Here is a 7,500-nt window from a genome sequence, read left to right as displayed (position 1 = left end):
CAGCAACGACAACAATAACAGCATGGCCAGCAGTATGGCCACTCCTCGAAACTAGTACAATTGATGACCTATTAAACTCCGCAATGAACAGCCCTTCATTGTCCAGCTATCCACATTCTTCATTTTCTCTGAATACTACAACTGACCTATTATCATCATCATCCTCATTGCCATAATATATGTTTCTTTACTACCTACCAGGGGCTAAACATAGAGAGGACAAACAAGGACAGATAAACGAATTAAGTCGATTATATCGACACCAGTGCGTAACTGGTACTTAATTTATCGACTCCGAAACGATGAAAGACAAAGTCGACCTCGGCGGAATTTGAACTCAGAACGTAACGACAGACGAAATACCGCTAAGTATTTCGCCCGGCGTCCATAAGGCTTCTTCTAGCTCGCCGCCTTGCGACAGAAGCAATATTCTTTCCTACTCTAAGTACAAGGCCCAAAATGTTGTGGGAGGGAACTTGGTCAGATCGACCCCAGTACGCATCTGGCATTTAATTCATCGACCCCGAAAGGATGAAAAGTAAAGTCGTCCTCGGCGGAATTTGAACTCAGAAAGTAAAGACAAACGAAATACCGCTAAGCATTTCCCCCGGCGTGCTAACGTTTCTGCCAACTCGCCGCCTTGCGACGGAAGTAATATCAACACCAACAGGTAAACATTATATTCAGCATAACATGGATGCATTGTTAAAGCACCTGAATACTGCATAATTATCCTTGAGAGCGCCTCTCCTTTAACATGGCGTCCTTGTTGAGTTGGATCTAAAGATTACATTTTCGTATTCACACTGCTTCTATTGTTAATAATCAATTCTTATAATGGTCTATATTGAAAAAACTAATTCCTGCTGATCCAAAATATATCACACTAACAGCATTATTTCAACACAGAACAACCCGCGAAACCTAACAATGCTTGCTGCTGTTTACATTACTCTACGATAAATTCTGGTAATAGCTTTTTGTCTTTTGTTCTTTGTTGTTGTTGTTTTTTTTTGTTAAAAATTGCTTATGATGAAGTTTCACTGTAGCCATATCAATTATTGTTCAAACATCATCCCTGTCGTTAATGGCTGTTTATGATCAGAGTGGATAAAAAAAAACCCAATAATTGACTTGGTTTTATTGAATATGAATGCATTAATTTCTGGACAGCTCCCCAGCTCCCCAGCGCCTGTCAAACTGTCCAACCCATGCCAGCATGGAAAATAGACATTAAACTATGATGATGATGATGATGATGATGGTATATGACTTTCTTGTCTAAACAAGTATATACACTCACTTAAACACACTCCCTATTTAACTGTAAAGTAAATATGAATATAAGGCAGAGATACATTACACTAAGTACGGACATGGTACAGAAATATATGGTACTAAACCACTAAAACTAGAAATTGTGATACAACATAATAATCCGTTGTTGTCATCCAAGTGAAGCTATCATCATAAAAGCTAACTAGAAAAAATGAACAAACTTTTAGTCACGAATGCAATAACTTATAAAATAAAATTTTCATTAAAGTTCATTTAAGATTTATTAAGTAGCACTCTGTGTATGTTCTGTATTGATAGACCCTCACCGTTGCAACTGAGTACCCCATTTAACTATCCATTAAGACACTTCTTATAAACCCAATATTACTAAAAGATTAAGTAACTGTGTATGTAACACAAACTGTGTATGTAACACAAACTGTGTATGTAACACATTCTTTACAGCTAATTCAATTAATAAATTACAGGTGTATTAACAGTGTTTAGTTTCAATTTACATACTTATACTACTTTAGTATATATATATATATATATATATATATCTGTAGGTTTTAGCCAACATTGAATGTATCAGGCAGGTTTACACACACTCACCAAAGAAGGACAGCACATATATCTACTTTCATAAAAACAGGTGATATGCAAAGGTATGACAAATAGCAATAGTCAAAGAACCCTTTTTCTTCAGCCCTCGCACAGAAGATTGTGTATGGATAGTCTTGTAGTTAACAAGCCTCCATACAAAGCCACCACAAATAACGTTCTGAAGATAGTCATCACAGCCAGCCCTGTCCTGCACATTACACCTACTTTTAAATGTCAGACATATTAGGACTGGATCATCCCCCTTTAATTTTGCTCTAATTACTTTCAGTTTTGGTGTATCGATGCGACTCTGAATTTTGATTACGATCAACCAATTACTTTAATCTCGTAAATCAAAGAATTTATGCTATTTGGAATTAAACCAATTTCGTATATTTGATTTATTTCAACAAAGGAACGTTGAAATAGGCTAAAGATAATCTGGTTCGATTATCTTTTATAGTTTTTCTATTAAGGCGTGGCTGGGTGGTAAGAAGACAGTTTCCCAACCGTATGGATCCGGGTTCAAAGTCTAAATAAAAACGTTAGAATACAGGTATACAGTAAGAAAAAAGCAGGTGTCACAACTATATCGATGATTTTCAAGCATTTAACAATTTTAGTGCTCCTCCCAAAACTCACAAGTGCTGTCTCGCACCTGATGGTCTCCGTTCATCCACAGAGTTTTTTTTTTAAGATTTCGCCATGCAGTGACGATAACGACAAAAGTCCAAAAATATTATCATTATAACTTTTTTCTGAATCACTTTCACTGTACTTGACTCGCGTACGCCATCACAAGCACTTGACTCGCGCACACCATCACAAGCACTTGACTCGCGCACACCATCACAAGCACTTGACTCGCGCACGCCATCACAAGCACTTGACTCGCGCACGCCATCACAAGCACTTGACTCGCGCACGCCATCACAAGCACTTGACTCGCGCACGCCATCACAAGCACTTGACTCGGCTCACGTCTACATTTTGCAGGCACCCATCAAAATAGCTCTAATTCTAATAAAACATTAAATAAAATAAAGATTATTGTGGGGAAAGAAATTATTCAATTTATTTTGAAATAGCGAATACCATTATCTTTCCTTTTTAAATTTTCATTAAATTTTATTACCGAAATCCAGATTTTAAAAAAAATGAATATCAAGGGTTTCTCAGAACCCCCTTTAGAAAATATTGCATGACCCTATTTTAGGCTTTTGATTTTGAGTCATCTCCTTGATAATAGATGTCATGCTCATCATTTTATGTTTATTAACACTTCATTATTTATTTTTGTGGATAAGATGTCACAACGTTTCAAGAAATGTTCTTGTAATATTCTGAAAAATTCCTGACATTAATTGATTGTAACCCTAATGCGTTACCTCAATGTTTTCCAAGGTTATTTTGTTGTGGAACCTTTAAACAGTTGTTCCTAAATGTGCAGAACCCACGTCTACATTTTGAAAAATTCCTGACAGCTAAGTAAACTGAGGCGTGTATGATTATGTGAACAGGGTGAAAGAATTAACTTATTCGGAAAAAAAACATTTGTGGTTAAAAAATTTCATTGAATGGTGAAGATCTGTAAAAGAAGGAATGTGTTCAGAGCATGCATGGGCAACATGCGACCCTCGACATGTCATTGTGTGGCCGTCGATGAGTTCCTAGGTTACTAATTTCATACGAAGACAAATAACATTTCATACAAAGACAAATATATGTTTCTTTATTACCCACAAGGGACTAAACATATAGGGTACAAACAAAGACAGACAAACGGATTAAGTCGATTACATCGACCCAATGCATAACTGGTACTTAATTTTCTCGATCTCTAAAGGATGAAAGCAAAGTCGACCTCGGCGGAATTTGAACTCAGAACGTTACGGCAGACGAAATACGGCTACACATTTCGCCCGGCGTGCTAACGTTTCTGCTAGCTCGCCGCCTTTTCATACAAAGGCAAATATAATTAAGAAGAACTACAAAAGATTTAGTGTAAAGTGGGCAAGTAATATTTCATGCGCATGCGTTTTATCATGCGGCCCTCTCCCACTTGGAAATAGTACGATGCGGTCCCCAGTTGAGGTAAAGTTGCCATTCCTTGGTTTAGATGTTTGTACTTGGAGGGGAAGATGAATACACAGTAGGGATGACAAGAGATTTAGTGTAGGTGGTATAAAATTAACTATTTTCGGAGGAGAGGAAGCTTTTATAGCATTGATACAATTGGGGAATAGGAAACAATATGTTTGTGGGCCAAAGGTTGCAATATCTTGGTGAGGGAGTTTGTGCTGGTGCGAGACAGTGTTAAAAGTCTAAGTGCGCTTCACTATTTTGATCACCACCGCATTGTGTGAATATACTCTATGTGTATGTGTGTGTATACACACATATATATATATATATGTGTGTATAAAGGCGGCGAGCTGTCAGAACCGTTAGCACGCTGGGCGCACTGCGTAGGCGTATTTCGCCTGCGGTTACGTTCTGAGTTCAAATTCTGCCGAGGTCGACTTTGCCTTTCCTCCTTTCGGGGTTGATAAATTAAGTACCAGTTACGCACTGGGGTCGATGTAATCGACTTAATTCGTTTGTCTGTCCTTGTTTGTCCCCTCTGTGTTTAGCCCCTTGTGGGTAATAAAGAAATAGGTATATATGAATATATGTATGCATATCTTTACGTATGTTTGCGCGTGTACACATATCCTATTATAACTTTCAAGCCGAGGCTGTAGCTGTGTGTGTATATGTATATATATATATATATATATATACACCTGAATGCGTATGTATGTGTGTGTGTGTATGTGTGTGTGTGTGGTGTGTGTGTATGTGCATTTGCCTCCAGACAGCTATCATCTGTGATTCTACTGCCCAGCCTGCTCACCACGTTTACAAGCTGATTCGAGGTGTTGACTGTCAGAGTTTTGTGTTTCCCGAACTAGTAGTTTTGCTGAAGGATGATACCGTACAATGAGTAATGCGTTGGTTTCTATATACCACCCGAGGAGAGAAGGAGCCGCCAGGCCAGAGACAAAAGTGTGAGAATATTTCAATATCAGATACCTGCGAATGGTACGAGATATGGAAAGGTTTCAACAATTCAACTTCTCTTGCTTGGATATACACTTCTGCCTTCAGGTCACTGGACATGTACCGAAAATAACGCAGACGTTAAAACTATAAAGAATACACTATGTGCAACAAAATCTTAAAATGATCAACATTTTCTGAACTATATATTATCTGTAGCGGAGCAAACTGACATAGCGCTACTTCTGGCGGAAACGTTAGCACGCCGGGCGAAATGCTTAGCAATATTTCGTCTGCCGCAACGTTCTGAGTTCAAATTCCGAGGCGGTCGATGTAATCGACTTAATCCGTTTGTCTCTCCTTGTTTGTCCCCTCTATGTTTAGCCCCTTGTGGGCAATAAAGAAATAAGTATTTGTGCTTCATATATATATATATATATATATATATATATATTTCGGAACAAAAACGCAAAAGAGGACAATAAAATCTCCGGACAGATAGACAGATAGATACAAATGCGGACAGGAAAAACAACAATTAGTGGGACAGGAAAAAAAAGGACGTTTCATTCGTGGCCTTCTTTCGTCAGTCAAGTTACGAGATGTCCTTACAGTTTCGGGCGGTTACACTTGAGACTGTTCACTCAATGCCCGTGGATACTACGGACTACACTGTAATCATCCCAGGAATACAGACTGTTCATTATAAATTCCATCCAAGGATTATTGTTAGTATTATTACACACACACACACGCGCGCGCATATACACATGCATACACATACATATACATACATATATGTATGTATATGATGACGCCTATTGTGGTAGAAACACGTCACGATGAATGGCCGCTTATCCTACAAGTTTCGAGGATACTTGAATCTAGTCACCATGAATATATTTATATATGTATACACACATACACACACACACACGAGCGCACCCACAAACACACACACACACACACACACACACACTCACACACACATATATATGTGTGTGTGAGTGTGTGTGTGTCTATTTGTCCCCCACCATCGCTTGACAACCGATGTTGGTTGTCCCCGTAATTTAGCGGTTCGGCAAAAGTGACCGATAGAACAAGTACTAGGCTTACAAAGAATAAGTAGTGGGGTCGATTTGCTCGACTAACGGCAGTGCTCCAGCATGGCCGTATGAAGTGACTAAAACAAGTAAAAGAGCAAAAGGATAACAGAAAAGTGGCTGAGTACTGCTCAGACATGCGACCTCTTGACGTAGTTCCTAGGGAGCGTGACCTAGGATGTGATCAGACTGCGGTCATGCTGGAGTATCGCCTCGAAGAATTTTAGTGGAAACGAATGGAAGCCAGTATATTTAATCCAGCCCCTTAATCTACCGTAATCTTTTGGCGAACCCTGATGTTACGTGGACGCAAACACATCCGCAGTAGTTGTGAAGCTGTAGCGGGATACAAACACAGTCACAAAGACACACACACTTAGATACATAATCTACAAATTTTTTTCTCATTCTCCTTCTATCTATTTTCTCTTTTTTCGTTCTGCTGAAGAGCCTAGGCTCGAAATATAAAACACTTTTTCATTTTTTCGAACGTCAAACTAATACACTCGCTGTCTTCGTCTGTTGTTTTTCCATAAATTTCAGCTACACACACACACACACACACACACATGTATATACACACACACACACATACATACATACACACATACATACATACTCAGGCTTCTTTCAGTTTCTTTCTATGAACTCCATTGGCAGGATTTTTTGTCAATCTGAGGCTATAGAAGAAACACTTGCTTAAGGTACCACGTAGTGAGATTGAACCAGAAACCGTGTGGTTGTGAAGCAGACTTGTTAGCAGACAAACTTTTGCCGTCTACATTTTTTCAATCTGTGATGGGGGTATATGTTGTTATTCCTTTAAAACCATTTACTTATTAGACGCCATATTCCCAAACCATTTTCAAAACCTTCTGACAGCATAAAAATATTTGTTTCAAAATATATTTTTTCTTCCTCGCACACAGAAAAATACTTCTCATCTCATTAAGTAACGGGTCCAAACAAACACGACGCAAAAATATCTGGAATGCATTATCCAATATTTCTTCAGACACTCACGATCTTTCCAAATGATGTCTGGTGCCGTCGAGTAAAAATTTTAAAAAATAAGTGATACCATCACCATCATCACCACAACCAACAACAGCTAAAATGGTATCCACTGTTAATAATAATAATAATAATAATAATAACAATAATAATAATAATAATAATAATAATAATAATAGTAATAATAATAATAATAATAATAATAGATATAAGTAAAGATATAGTTGAGAGAGAGAAATACGCGTGCGTGTGTGTAAGAAGCTATGGAATTCGTAAAGGAGAAACACATTTTATAAGAAGAAATTGGATCAAAAGAAAAAGATAATGAATGAAGGCTAACACTTTGGTTCCTGTCGATATCTTATATTCTTCAATAAGTAATTAAGATAACATCTGCTGGATGATACAAGAGAGAGAGAGAGAGAGAGAGAGAGAGAGAGAGAGAGAGAGAGAGAGA

General features: G+C 38.0%; 1 protein-coding gene across 1 annotated transcript in view; it reads right to left on the bottom strand.

Moving 5' to 3' along the window:
• The window catches only part of LOC115219947 (uncharacterized protein C22orf15-like), a 212,869-nt gene that overhangs the window by 99,474 nt on the left and 105,895 nt on the right, over window positions 1-7,500 (bottom strand). The window lies entirely within an intron of this gene.

This window comes from Octopus sinensis, linkage group LG15, assembly GCF_006345805.1.
Source record: "Octopus sinensis linkage group LG15, ASM634580v1, whole genome shotgun sequence".
In the NCBI taxonomy this organism is placed as follows: Eukaryota; Metazoa; Mollusca; class Cephalopoda; order Octopoda; family Octopodidae; genus Octopus; species Octopus sinensis.
This window is presented reverse-complemented; position numbering and strand designations above follow the sequence as displayed.